The sequence below is a fragment of the Eumetopias jubatus genome, unplaced genomic scaffold, assembly GCF_037043125.1.
Source record: "Eumetopias jubatus isolate StellerSeaLion01/CBP00866 unplaced genomic scaffold, mEumJub1_p1.0 scaffold_12, whole genome shotgun sequence".
NCBI lineage: Eukaryota > Metazoa > Chordata > Mammalia > Carnivora > Otariidae > Eumetopias > Eumetopias jubatus.
The window spans coordinates 111,713,217-111,727,582 of NW_028274818.1; the positions used below are offsets into that span (position 1 = coordinate 111,713,217).

Below are 14,366 nucleotides of genomic sequence, written 5' to 3' on the forward strand. Positions count from 1 at the left end.
AGGTTCAACATCACTTGCCATCAGGAAAATACAAATCAAAACCACAGTGAGATACCACCTTACACCAGCTAGAATGGCAAAACCTAACAAGGCAGGAAACAAGTATTGGCGAGGCTGCAGAGAAAAAGGAACCCTCCTACACTGTTGATGGGGTTGCAAACTGGTGCAGCCACTCTGGAACACAGTATGGAGGTTCCTCAAAAAGTTGAAAATAGAGCTAGCCTACGACACAGCAATTGCACTACTGGGTATTTATCCCAAAGATACAGAGGTAGTGAAAAGAAGGAGCACCTGCACCCCAATGTTCATGGCAGCAATGTCTACAATAGTCAAACTGTGGAAGGAGCTGAGATGCCCTTCAACGGAAGAATGGATAAGGAGGATGTGCTTCATGTATACAATGGCATATTCCTCAGCCATCAGAAAGGATGAATACCCACCATTTGCATTGACATAGATGAAACTGGAGGGGATTATGCGAAGTGAAAGAAGCCAAGAAGATAAAGACTATTATCATATGGTTTCACTCATATGTGGAACATAAGGAATAGTGCGGAGGACCAAGGGCAAGGGAGGAAAAAGTGAATGGGAAGATATCAGATAGGGAGAAGAAACATGAGAGACTCTGGACTCCAGGAAGCAAACGGAACGGTTACAGAGGGGTTAAAAACACTGTGACCTTGGGCAAGTTATTGAACCTCAACTACCTGCCTATCTTACTCTTAAAAAAAGAGTATTGGCTCACTTTCAGGTGAATGAAGAGCAGAGTTAATAAAGGAAAAGAGACATAAACTCACACACCAGTTCTGTCACTATACCAGGTGGTTACTGCACTGTCCCTGCTTCTGGTGGAGTGGCCGACTATAGCTCACCACTGCCTCCAGTGGCGGCAAGCGGCATGGACGTGGCTCTCTGTATTGGGCCCGACAAAGGCTCAGCACTGCCTCCAGTGGCGGCAAGCTGCACTTTCATGCCTTCCTGCATTCCTCACACAGAATCCCTGTCTTTCCACTAAATGAGTCCCCTGGGAACATTGTTCCAATTGCTAAATTGAATGGACCCTTTTCAGTGTTTACCATTCTTCTTTCTGCACCACTCGATGTGGACAACAGGCTGAGAGTCTTTGTTTCAGGGATTGTCAGGCTCCTCAGGCTGGCAGGCCCGATTCCAGCCAACATGTTTCCATTGCAACTGACGCTGAACAATGGAGCTGCACATGCTGTCTCCTCTGATGTATCCGAAGTGTACTACTGAGCCCTGGCAGAACTTAAGAAATGTATGGGAGTGTGACTGGGGGCAGCAACCACCATCCGCACCAGCACACGTTCATCACGAGTGTTCAATATGGATTACTGACATAGAGAAGCCAGTCTGAAAAGGGAAAACTTGTCGAAGTCTGAAACTAAAGCACTGTAACGGCATCTAGAAAGCATAAGAATGGGGGGGTGGAGAGAGAAAGCAAATGAAACATTCTAATGGTCTTACCTACTGAGGAAGAGAGAGGAAGTAAAGCATCTGAAAACCTCTCCTCCTGTGAAGAGACACAGCAGGGGGGGAAAGCAGTTGGACTGGGGACATGGGGGTCCTCTTTCTTCCACATAATGGTTGAGAAATTTGTTTGTAAGTCTTACAGGGACAGTAGGAACCATGAGTGGCGTAGGAGAGAAGAAAATAGAACTTTTTAATTTTTTTTAATTTAGTTATTTGACAAAGAGAGACAGCGAGAGAGGGAACACAAGCAGGGGGAGTGGGAGAGGGAGAAGCAGGCTTCCTGCCTAGCAGGGAGCCCGATGTGAAGCTCGATCCCAGGACCCTGTGATCATGACCCGAGCCGAAGCCAGATGCTTAACGACTGAGCCAGCCAGGCGCCCCTAGGACTTCTTAATTAACTAGAACATTTTAAGGGAAGGATAAAGAATCAAACCAGAAAAAAAAAAAACGAAGAGGAAATAGAAGAAAAAACAACAAAGTGAAACAATCAATAACAATTAGATCTAAAGCATAAAATTTAATGAAGCAACTAAAATACTTACAATGAATGAGCTGAATTCCATTAAATAGGAAAGGAAGACTGCATGTAAAATATATTGTTTATAAAAGCAAGTCTTGGGGCACCTGGGTGGCTCAGTCGTTAAGCGTCTGCCTTCAGCTCAAGTCATGATCCGAGGGTCCTGGGATTGAGCCCCACATTGGGCTCCCTGTTCAGCGGGAAGCCTGCTTCTCCCTCTTCCATTCCCCTGCTTGTGTTCCCTCTCTTGCTGTGTCTCTGTCAAATAAAGACATAAAATCTTTTAAAAAAGTAAAAAATAAAAACAAGTCTTAGCAAGTGTAATAAAGATTAAAAATAAAAAGCAAAATATCAGCAAATGCAAATAAAAATAAAGCTGAGGTGGCAATATTAATATCAGAAAAGGTGGAATTTAACTTAACAGCACTAAAAACTAAAAATAAAATAAGCAAACTTAAGAGCACTCATCAGAATAAAGAGGGGCATTTAAATAAAAAGCCATTTAAAAAACCACCATGATAAAGAAGATGTGGTACACATACACACACACACACTGGAATATGACTCAGCCATCCAAAAGAATGAAATCTTGACATTCGCAACAACATGGATAGAACTAGGGTGTATTATGCTAAGGGAAAGAAGTGAGTCAGAGAAAGACATATGCCACATGGTCTTACTCATATTTGGAATGTGAGTAAGAAAACAGATGAACATATGGATGGGGCCAGGAGGAAGAAAGAGGGAAATAAACCATAAAAGACTCTTAACCATAGAGAACAAACTGAGGGTTGATGGAGGGAGGTGGGTGGGGAAGGGCTAGATTGGTGACAGGCATGAAGGAGGGCACTTGTTGTGAGGAGCATTGGGGGGTATTATATGTAAGTGCTTAATCACTGAATTTGACTCCAGAAACCAGTATTACACTTAAATATAAATATATATATATAAATAATAATAAAATACATTTTAAATAACCACCATAGTCATTATAAGTTTGATTAACATGGAATAGTGAAAAAATATACAAGGTCCCAAGTGAGAAAGATGTCATAAACCATATATATAGAAAATACTCATTATTAGTATTTATGACACTGGGTAAAACTCTAAAAATAAGTTTAAGAAATAAAGAGAGGATGGGTAACTTTGTGTATTGTTATACCTGTTATAACAGTACAATTTCTGAGGAAATAGAACTAGAAAATTGACCAAGGATACCTAGAAAATTTAAATCAATCTCAACTTGAAAGAAAAAAACCTATCATCAATCCTAATAATGATACTAGTAATACAGCCCTTGAAACAGATAGCTTCACAGAGTTAGCTAATCATTAAAAAATAAATTATTCAAATGATTTAAATGAATTCAAGGTATAGAAAAAGATAGAAAATTACATAATTGACTCTATAAAGTCAATATTACCAACAGCGCAAACTGATAAAGATTTTTGTAGTATACAATCTCACTTATAAACATCTAGCATGTTTATAAGTTTATAAGTTAATATTTATAGAACAAAATTTTATTGAAACAAGGCGCAGGGTATCAAAAGCACGCATCATGACCCAGTGAATCCAGGATATGAAAAATCTTCCAACATAAGAATTACATCAAAAAAGGAGACTGCCATAGGATATCAATAGATGCAGAAAACTTGTTGGACAGAATTCATAAGTGGCTTATCTAATAAAACCTTGAAGTACAATCACAATGAGAATACCTTCTTAAAGACGATGGAGTTATTGACCTGAAAATAGAAACCAAACTTGAAAAACGCTAAGAGGTATTTCTGTTAAAATTGGTTTTCTTGCTTCAACTACTACCAATCATACTGATATTGTTGAATGTTAACAAATGCAATAAGAAAAAAAAATCAGTATGATATTTGGAGAAAATACCAAGTTATTTTTAGTCTGTTATTATTTTTCACTGGGTTTTATAACTAGGAAGCCTAAAGGTTTACAGAAATGCTAGAATTAAGTGACTTTGGCAGCTGTTTGGTTAATATATATTATCCAAAGGTAAATATACAAAATTAATTGCTCTATCTTTTTCCTTAATGATACCAATGAGAAATGAAAATGAAGAGAGATACCATGAAAATTTTAAAGGAAAACATTGAAAAATTAAGGATAAGTAAAACACCTATCTAAATAATACTATAAAACTATGTGAAAGATTTGGACCAATGAAAAGATATGCTATGTTCCAAAACAGAATAGTTACTAGACCAAAATTACAAGTTCTCCAAAGTTAATATATAAATTTAATATAAAATAAAATTTTAAAATTCCAATTCAGGGGCACCTGCCTCAGTCATTAAGCATCTGCCTTCGGCTCAGATCATGATCTCAGGGTCCTGGGATCGAGCCCCGCATCGGGCTCCCTGCTCCGTGGGAAGCCTGCTTCTCCCTCTCCCTCTCCCACTCCCACTGCTTGTGTTCTCTCTCTCACTGTCTCTCTCCGTCCAATAAATAAATAAAATCTTTTTAAAAAATACCAATTCAAGTACTTAAAATTGGACAAAATGATACTAAAATTTATCTAAAGTACTCTTCTCATAAAATTTTAGAGAATGGTGCCAAAAGGAACAGGGCAGAGGAGATCTTGACTTCACAGATCATAGGGTATACTATAAATTTATACAGTCTACAAGAGACTCAGTTTAGATTTAAAGAGGCACATAAGCTGAAAGTGAAGAAATTAAAAAAAGACAGGTCACAAAAGTGGTCAACAGAAGAAAACAAATATGGTTACACTTACCGCAGACAAAATCGACTTTAAGTCAAAAACTGTCTCAATAGACAAAGAAGGCCCTTATAGGATGGTGAATGGGTCCATTCAACAGGAAAATTGAATAATTATAAATATATTTGCACCTAACCTCAGAGCACCTAAATATGTCAAGCAAATATGGACAGATCTGAAGGGAGAAATAGATAATAATAGTACGGGAGTTCATGACCACACTTTCAACAATGGATAAGCCATCTAGACAGAAAATCAATATGGAAACACTGGACTTCAACTCTACTTTAGACCAAATGGACTGATGGACCCATGCAGGACATTCTATCCAATAGAAAAAGAATGCACATTCTTCCCAAATGCACACGGAGCATTCCCCAGGATCGATGACATTTTAGTTCACAAAACCAGGTTTAACAAATTTCAGAAGATTGAAATCATTTCAACTATCTTTCTCATGACAATGTAGTGAAACTAGAAATAAAAAAAAAAAACAGGAAGAGAGAAAGAAAGGATTTGGACGATTATCTTACACAACACACAGAAAACAACTCAAAATGGAGGGAACTGAAGGGGAAAAAAATGAGCACCTGCCCGAGGTACACAGGTGAGTCCATCAGGAGCACCAGCAACACAGCAGTCTCCGAAGGGAAGGTAGGAGGTCAATGTCAGACAGGCAATTGGAACAAAGAATGGCTGAAAACTTTGCAAATGTACTGAAAGTCATGAATCTAAATACTCGAGAATTTCCATGTGCTTCAAGCAGGATGCATCACAGAGACCCAGACTGCCAAGAACCAAGAGAAAAAACACTGGAAAAAGTCCAAGAGAAGCAATTCGCAATGTGCAAGGGATCCACAGTAAGATTAGATCAGTTTCCCATCCGAAGCCCTGTAGTCCAGGAGTCAGCAGGATGACAAAATGTGGAAAGGAAAAAGCGGGAAACCTGTCCCTCAAAACTAAGGAGAAAGTGCTAATCCTAGATAAAATCCTGGGGCGTTTGCAAACCTGTACAGGGACACCTGTGCTCCAGGCATCGCCAACGGGCTTCCTCAAGGTTAAAAATGCAAGGACACTAGACAGTAAATCTCAGCCACGTTAAAAAATAACATCGGTAGGGGCGCCTGGGTGGCTGAGTCGGTGAAGCAGCTGCCTTCAGCTGAGGTCATGATCCCGGGGTCCTGGGATCGAGCCCCACGCTGGCTCCCTGCTCTGTGGGGAGCTTGCTTCTCCCTCTCCTCCCTGCTTGTGTTCCCTCTCTCGCTGTCTCTCCTTTTCCCTCTCTCAAAGAAAATCTTTAAAAAAAAAAATAACATCGGTAAAGAGAACTACATGGGAAATATTTAAAAAACAGCATTAAAGGCTTTCTGGTTTCTGGTTCTCTCTACTTTCCTACCTAATTAAAAATATGAGTGTGCAGATCACAGTGGAGAGCTCGAGTGAGCGGGAAGATGCCGAGCTCACCTCCTCGCATGGACCCGACAACACACACGGAAGGCCGCCCACTCTGGAAAGGACCTGAAGACTGGAGGACAGGCCTTCTGCAGCGGGGGGCTTGAGGAGAGGGCCACATCCACAGGGCAGCGGGGGCTCAGACGAGGTCCGAAGTCAAAACCCGAGCACAAATAGCCACAATCCAAAGGGATGTCAGAGACGCAGAGATCCTCCGTGGGGAGTGAGGCCATCAAGCCCCACATCGGGTACCCCGCGTCTGAGGACCTCCCCAGGAAGACGAACCTGCATAATGTCTGGCTTTGAAAATCTTCACAGCTTATCTTGGGGAGCTTTGAAAATTAGGGGGACATCACTCTGGGAGAGCTGGAGGCTCCCCTCTTACACCACCAGCGTGGTGCGACACCCCATCTAAGACCTAGCATGGGGGCAGCAGTTTGGAGAATCATTGTCTAACATAGCGTGTGTGCTGGAGGGCAAGGATTGGTAGGGGCTTTCTCTGGGAACAGAATGCCCAGCCCTCAGCACTTTCCTGCCCTCCTTCTGAAGTTACCCTGGTGTTTGCAGGAGCCAATTCTCATGCTTTCCATCTATCTTGCTAGCACTCCACACCCTGCTGGTCCCCTGTGGACCCACCTCCCCAACGCTCCCATCCCAGCAGGTGCCCCTGCAAAGTGGATCAGGCCCCACCGTTCCTGGCGGGCACTTTGGCTGGGACCAGCAGTCCTGCAAGGAGACTCCTGTCCAGGGAGGATGGGAGCCAGTGCGACCCAGCAGCGCACACACAGCAGCTGGGGCTGGGCCTCTCAGCTCACTGTGCTGGGAACAGGGGTCCTGTATCTGATCTGGCAATCCCACCCAGCAAACCCGGCACCTACGGCCAGGCCTCCCAGCAGCCGCACTGGTACAAGCAGGTCCCCAGTTGTGGAGGCCGGTCACTGCCAACAGTTGGCCCGAGGGCAAGCCCTGTCCCTCAGCACTCCTGCAGCACTCATGACAGGGGACACAGGGTCTGGTGACCAGGGTGACAGTGCTGCCTAGCCCCATGGGACACTTTCTGTATAAGACCAGGAGACACAGCCGACCTTATGCACAGAAACAAACACCATATCAGACAAAATGAGGAGACCGAGAAAATGGGGTGTGAGGCTCAAAGCAATGAGGATCTAATTTGATTTTGTCCAGGTAGTTAATGAATTGCCCTAACATAACTTACTGAATAATCCTTTCATCAGTGATTTCAAATCTATAGTCTTATGAAATGTGGGTTTATTTCTGGACTTGCTTTTCTGTGCCATGATCTGTGGTATCTGCTAAATTCCAAGGCTGTCCCTATTCCAACCAGAGCCTCTAAATTCTCAGAAATAGACTTGGCGTTGCCTCAGAGATATGTGTTTGCGGTCTCGTCTCTTACACTAGACTGCGGGTTCCTTGAGGGCAGGGGATCTTATTCTTGCCGGCACCTGAGCAAGTACGGTGCCAGGGAGGAAGGAAGGGCACAGAAGCATCAAGAGAAGTGGGCACGCTCCAGCACAGGGTGGTCAGATTTAGCAAAAATTGTACTGGTTTTCCAGCCACGGTAGAAGATGACATAAACAAGTAATTTTTGTTTAACTATGTCCCCTACAATATTTGGAACATATCCTAAAAAAGTCATTTGTTACCTGGCTGAGATTCTAAGCAGGGGTCCTGTATTTTATCTGTGATAAAAAGTGCCCCAGTGGGCACTCACACATCTGGTAAACCGGACCATTTCCCTGTTGTTACTCTGCACTTGCTCCTTAAAGAAACTATTAACGGGTACACGAGAGACACAAGCCTATACACTCAGTCCAAATGTTCCTCGTTTGTGCCAGGCGCCATACCAACTGAAGGGTTATAATGATGGGCAAAATCCAGCCTGGCCCTCGCTTCATGGAGTTTGCCATTTAGTGGGATAGAGGGCCACGAATCACATGATCAAGCTCATTTATTGGAAAAGTATAAGGTGGTACAAGAATGCATTGCAGTGGACTGAATATGGTGGGGTGGGTACTCAACCCCCAAACAAGGCGTAATTGAGTCAGAGCTCATTATGTATCTAGGAGAGAGAATTCCAGGAAAGAGAACAGTATGTGCAAAGGTCCTGAGGTGGGAGGGCCCAGGTGGGAGGATCTGAGGTGAGTGAGGGAGTAAGCGAGAGGGGGCTGCAAAGGCAGGCCGGGGCCCGATCCTATGGGCCCACAGTGAGTTGGGGCAAGTGCAGGTCTTAGCAAGGCATGACTTAATGCTGCTGCGTTTCTGGAGCTGGCTATGGCCACAATACCAGATTGGGTGGTTGGAAGGGGCCGGTGTGGATGGTACCAGGCATCTCTGGGAGGGCGGACAGTGGCCTCACAGGCAATGGATGGGCAAAAGTAGGCTGCACTGCCATCAGGCACGGTGGAACCACGGTGGAAGGCAGGCAAGGGGAGAGGCATCAATGAGCCCCTGGCACAGCAAGGGCAGACCTCCACCGTCCCTGGGGAGGGGGTGTTAACCTACGGCGAGAAGGGGGAGCCTGACCTAGGGTGGGAAGAGTCAGGGAGCCCAGGAGAAGGTGTGCACACAGGAGGGCTGATGCCAAGATGGCAGAGCCAGCGAGACCCTCGTGCACCCAGCTGCAGAGCTGGGGCAGAGGGGACGCACGCGTCTCCCAGCCTCCCCTCCATGAGCCTCATGGAGATCCTGCAGGTAGGCGGCATTAGCCCCGCCCCACTTTGCAGGGGGGCAACTGCAGTTCAGAGCCTTTCCCAGATGGCAGAGCTGGTACAGGGCAGAGTCGGGATTCGAACTCACATCTGTTGAGCTACTAAGGCCACACTCTGTCCTGTGTGCCAGGAGCCCCCTCCTGTCCCCTGACCCTCACAGCGATGACATAACAAGGTCCAAGATTTAAGATGGAGAGCTCCAATTTCAGCAGGGGAGGAGAGTGGGAAGGTGGGAAGGCCAATTCTCATTTCCTGCAGTTCTGCAAGGTGATCCGCCCGGGAACCTGCACGGCTGGGCCAATTTAGGGCACCCAGAGTGGACACGGCCACCCTGGCCACATGCTGTGGTCAGTAGAGGAGCTTGAAAATGCTGAGCACCTGCCTGTCCTCCCATTGGTGCTTCCCCCCAGGGGGTTCCCACATGCAGTCAGGTAATGACCCACTGGGACATCAGCTGCTCTCAGGCTGGAGGATCTCAGAAATGCCCCCCCCAACCCCGCCCCACTGCACTGCCCAGTATCCCAGCTAATCTGAGTTTTGAACTAAGATCTTTAAAGGCCCAAGACCCCTAAAAATTATTGTCTACCCCCAGCTCTGAAATACAGCTGACCTTCGAACACTGTGGGGGTCAGTGAGGCTGACCCCACATGAAGCCACAGATCCGCATATAACTTTTAAGCCCCCCAAAAAACATAGCTACTGATAGCCTACTGTGGACCAGAAGCCCTACCAGCAACATAAACTGTCGATTAGCCCATATTTTGTATGTAGCATATATTACATACTAAGTTCTTACAATAAAATAAACTAGAGAAAAGGAAAGGTTAATAAGAAAATCACAAGGAAGAGAAAATGCATTCATAGTATCATACTGTATTCACCAGGGAAAATTTCCACCTCTCAGTGGACCCACAGAGTTCAGGCCCGAGTTGCTCAAGGCTCAAGTATAACTGAAAATAAAACAAGACTAACATGGCACGACTGGGTGGCTCAATCTGAGTGTCTGCCTTCAGCTCAGGTCATGATCCCAGGGTCCTGAGATTGAGCCCCACGTCGGGCGCCAAGCTCAGTGGGAAGCCTGCTTCTCCCTCTCCCACTCCCCCACTTGTGTTTCCCCTCTACACAGTGCTCTGGCCTTAGCTGAGTTCCCACGGTTGTACCTCATTCTCCAGAACATGTTCATTCTCCCTGAGGGAGACTTTGTGTGCATTAAACACCCAACTCCCCATGATTTCTCTGGAGAAGGGGCTATCCAAGTCCTTTGTCTATTTTAAAATTAGGTGGTCTTTTTGTTGAGGAGTTGTAAAAGCTCTTTACATATTCTGGACAACAGTCTCTTACTAGATACATAATGTACAAATATTTCCTTCTGGGGGCTGTCTTTTCACTTTCAGGATAGTCACTTCTGATGTACAAAGATTTGTAATTTTTTTTTACATCTTTTTAAGAGCGAGGGAGAGAGAGTGTGTGAGCGGTCGGGGGCAGAGGGAGAGGGAGAGAGACTCACCTGCAGGCCCTACACTCAGCGTGGAGCCTGACATGGGGCTTGATATCATGATCCTGAGATCATGATCTGAGCCAAAATTAAGTTAGGTGCTTAACTGACTGAGCTACCCAGGCGTGCTGAAAAGATTTGTAATTTTGAGGATATGATTTTTTCTTTCTTTTCTAATGCTTTGGTGTCAGAGCTAAAAGCATTGCCAAATCCAAGATTATGAAGATTTATCCCCATTTATTTCTTCTAGAGTTTATAATTTTACCTCTTACATTTAAACCTTTACTTATTTTGAGCTAACGTTTCTATGTGGAATGAGGTAGGGTCCAGTTTCATTCCTCTGCACATGGATAACCAATTGTCCCCCAATGTAATGTTGTCCACCCTTGTCAGAATTCAGTGGACCATAGAAGAACGGGTTTATTTCTGGTCTCAGTTAAATCCCACTGATCTGTATGCATACCTTTTGAAAAGGGTATGCATAAAAATAAAAAATTGTTATTTTATATATTTATTTAAAAATTTTTAAATTTAAATTCAATGAATTAACATGTAATGTATTATTTGCTCCAGGGTGAATGCATACCTTTACAACAGTATCACAACTTTTTCTTGACTGTTGCTTTGTATGAGATTTGAACTTTGGAAGTATGACCTTTCACCTTTGATTTTCTTTTTCAAGATTGTTCTGGCTAACTTGTGGTCCCTTGAAATTCCATATGACTGTTAGGATTAGCTTGTGCATTTCTTCCCAAAGGCCTTTGTGAATTTTCTTGGGAACACATTGAATTTCCACATCGCCTTGTGTTCTACTGCCATCTTATCAATAGCATGTCTTTTCATCACCATGGGGTGTCTTCAGAATTATTTAGGTTTCCCTTACTTTCTTTCAGCAATGTTTTGTAACATTCAATGTACAAGATGTGAACCTTGATTACTTCTATACCTAAATATTTGCTTCATGTTGATGTTCCCTAAAATGGAATTGTTTTCTTAAATTCCTTTTCAGATGATTCATTGCTAGTGTATACAAATAAGAGAGATTTTTGTGTATTGATATTTTGTCCTGTAACTGTGCTGAATTAGGTAACCGGCTCTAATCATTTTTTGTTGATTCTTTTGGAAGCTCTATATAAGATGATGTCATCCCTCGTTTCTGACTGTCCATCTTCAGACTTATGCATGGTGTTTCCTAGAGTTTTAATGAGAAAATTACTCCTTATTCCTGCTTTCATGAGTATTTATATCAGCAACAGACATTGGACTTTGGTTAGAACATTTTCTGCATCAATTCATATGACCACATGTTTTTATTTAAAAATTCATTGTGCTGTATAACATTGCTTGTTTCACTCTATTGAATAACCTTTGAGGTGTTTGTGCAGAGCCACTTGCTTAGGGTGCACAGTCTATTTATGAGCTCTTGGTTTTGCAATTCTTCTGATCTAGCTTCTTACATCTATATTAAGAAAGGTACAGGAATGCATTTTGCTGATTTTGTGGGGTTGGTAATAGTGGATAGGGTTAGGGTTAGGAGTTAGGGATTAGGGTGAGGCTTAGGGTCACCCTGTCCTCTGCTGCACAGAACCCATTCTCCTCTGGCAACTAGAGTGATATTTTCGGAACATAACCTTTGGGCCTTTCTGTGGTATGCTCCCCTCATGCCCGTCCTCTCCAGCCTCATCTCTTCCACCACAGCCACCCTTCTGTGGGCCACCCAAGTGTGTGGTCATCCCACATGTGCCCTGGCCCTGACTACAAGCCTTTGCTTTTGCTGTGCCCTCTGCCAGGATCACTCTTCCGTCCCCTTGCCTCATATCTGACTTCTTCCCCCATTGGCTGGGTCTGGACTTGCCCTCTGGTGACCTGACACATGTCTGCTGGTTGAGTGTGGTTATCCCCTATTTCAATGTAGTGCCCGCCTTCCCTGTGTGAGCGATTTACTAACCTGCCGGGTATGGGGCAGGCACAGGGAAGTAGCCTTAGCGCCTATGCAAAAACATCAGTTTCAGAGGGGCTCACCACACTTGATAATGGGGGAACTGCTGTCCTCACAGGGCGGAGCAAGTATTACCCTTAAAGGGGGACCAGCCATGGGACGTGGTTGGATAAGACTTTGAACCCTTGGGGGCCGGGGAGATGTAGACCTGGACCTGGAAGCTTACACCCTTGGATTCAAGCCTGGGGCCTAAGCAAGCCCCCTCTTCTTCTTGGTGTTGACTTTTGCCTTCCCTGTCCACAGGCTGGACCTGATTCCTGATGTGGCAGAGTTTGAGGGTGACCCCTCCTAGGAATACCAGTGGCTTACTGAGCACCTTGTCAGCAGGATGCCCAGCAGTCTTCCAGGGAGGAGCCTACAGGAAGTGGAGACAGGTCTGTGGGGGCCAGCGGCAGCCCACTCAAAGCAAAATGGGACAGGTGGTAGGCCCTGCTGATTCTAGCCCCTCTGTAAGACAAAGAAATGAGGGCTGTGCCCAAAGGTGCTTCCTTCCTGGAAGGTGGGGATGGGATCTGCAGGGGGGCGGCCAGTGGAGGGCACCTGCAGGGTTTGCCCAGGAGCTCAGCACAGGGGAAGTTTTCCAGGCTCCAGCATGCTGACTGTGGGGCTGCATGGGTTTCCAGCCTCCGAAGCCTCAGGCTCCCCTTTGGAAGACAGGCTGCTGATGGCCCCCATCTCTGGGAACAGACATTAGGGAGGTCCTGCTGGCAGATTCCCTCAGGAAGGTCAGGAGGTGGATGTTCCTTAAAGGAGCCCAGGGCCTGCCCCCATGAAGAAGTTGCACACGTTCAAGGCCCCCAACTCTGGTGTCCTGCTGCCAGCCTCTGGCAGTGACCCTCTTCCTGCCCTGTCCACTCCCCCTGTGGATGCGTGGTCTTCCTGGAGCTGTTCCTGCAGATAGCAGAGAAACACTACATGGTGGGGCATGGGGTCACCTACTAGGTTTTCACCAATCAGCCAGCTGCCGGGCCCCGAGTCCCCTTCCAGGTAAGCCGGAGGGTGGTGGTCCTCATGGAGGACACAGGGTCACTTACTACGTCTTCACCGACCAGCTGGTTGCTGTGCCCCGTGGGCCACTCTGGGAGGGCCAGAGGATGGTGGTCGTCGAGGTCCGCGGCATCCTGCTCTGGCAGGATGTGTCCATGTGGCACATAGCGATGATCAGACGCTTCCGTGAGCAGCGCTTCCTCTGTGATGTGGAAGACCTGGTGTCCGTGGACGTGGATGCAGAAATGAAGTTCTGGGAACATGTGGGCATGGAGATCCTGTCTCCCCTCTTTGGCACCGCACACCTCGGTTTCTACTGGGCAGCCCATGAGGACTTTAGCTATGAGCGCTGGACACAGTCCCAACCCACATCCCCAGGTACCAGGGCAACTTTTACTACATGGGGGCCTTTTTTGGGGAACTGGTGGTGGAGTTTCCCCGAATGACCTCGGCCTGTCACCGGGCAATGGTCGTCAACTGGGCCAATGGAATTGAGGCTGTGTGGCCCGATAAGAGCCACCTGAACAGGTACCTGCTGGGACGCAGGCCCACCAAGGTGCTGTCCCCGGAGGACCTGTGGGACCCATGGCTGCTGGGCTGGCCCCCCCATCATTCCCCGGGTCATGAAAAAGCTGAGAACCATGGCTGTGCCCCAGAATCAACAGGCCACCCTGAACTCATGAGGGGCTGTCCCTGGAGGAGCTGTGGGACCTGCAGTATTGGGCTGTCCCCTGAAGGACCTGTGAGACCCACAGCTGATGGGCTGGCCCCTGTCATGGAGAAGCTGAGATTTGAAGAATCCCCAGGATATCTGTACGTCACAAGGGGCTGCCCCCATCTCCATCAGGGGGTGCTGCCTTGAGCAGAGCGGTCAGAGCAGATTCCTACTTCTGTTCCCTTCAGGGAAACTGTGGAGCCCAGCACTGCTTGCACGGGCATGCCAG

General features: G+C 46.0%; 1 pseudogene; it reads left to right on the forward strand.

Moving 5' to 3' along the window:
- The first annotated feature begins 13,302 nt into the window (after positions 1 to 13,302).
- LOC148162900 (histo-blood group ABO system transferase pseudogene) lies at positions 13,303 to 14,105 on the forward strand (annotated as a pseudogene).
- The last annotated feature ends 261 nt before the right edge of the window (positions 14,106 to 14,366 follow it).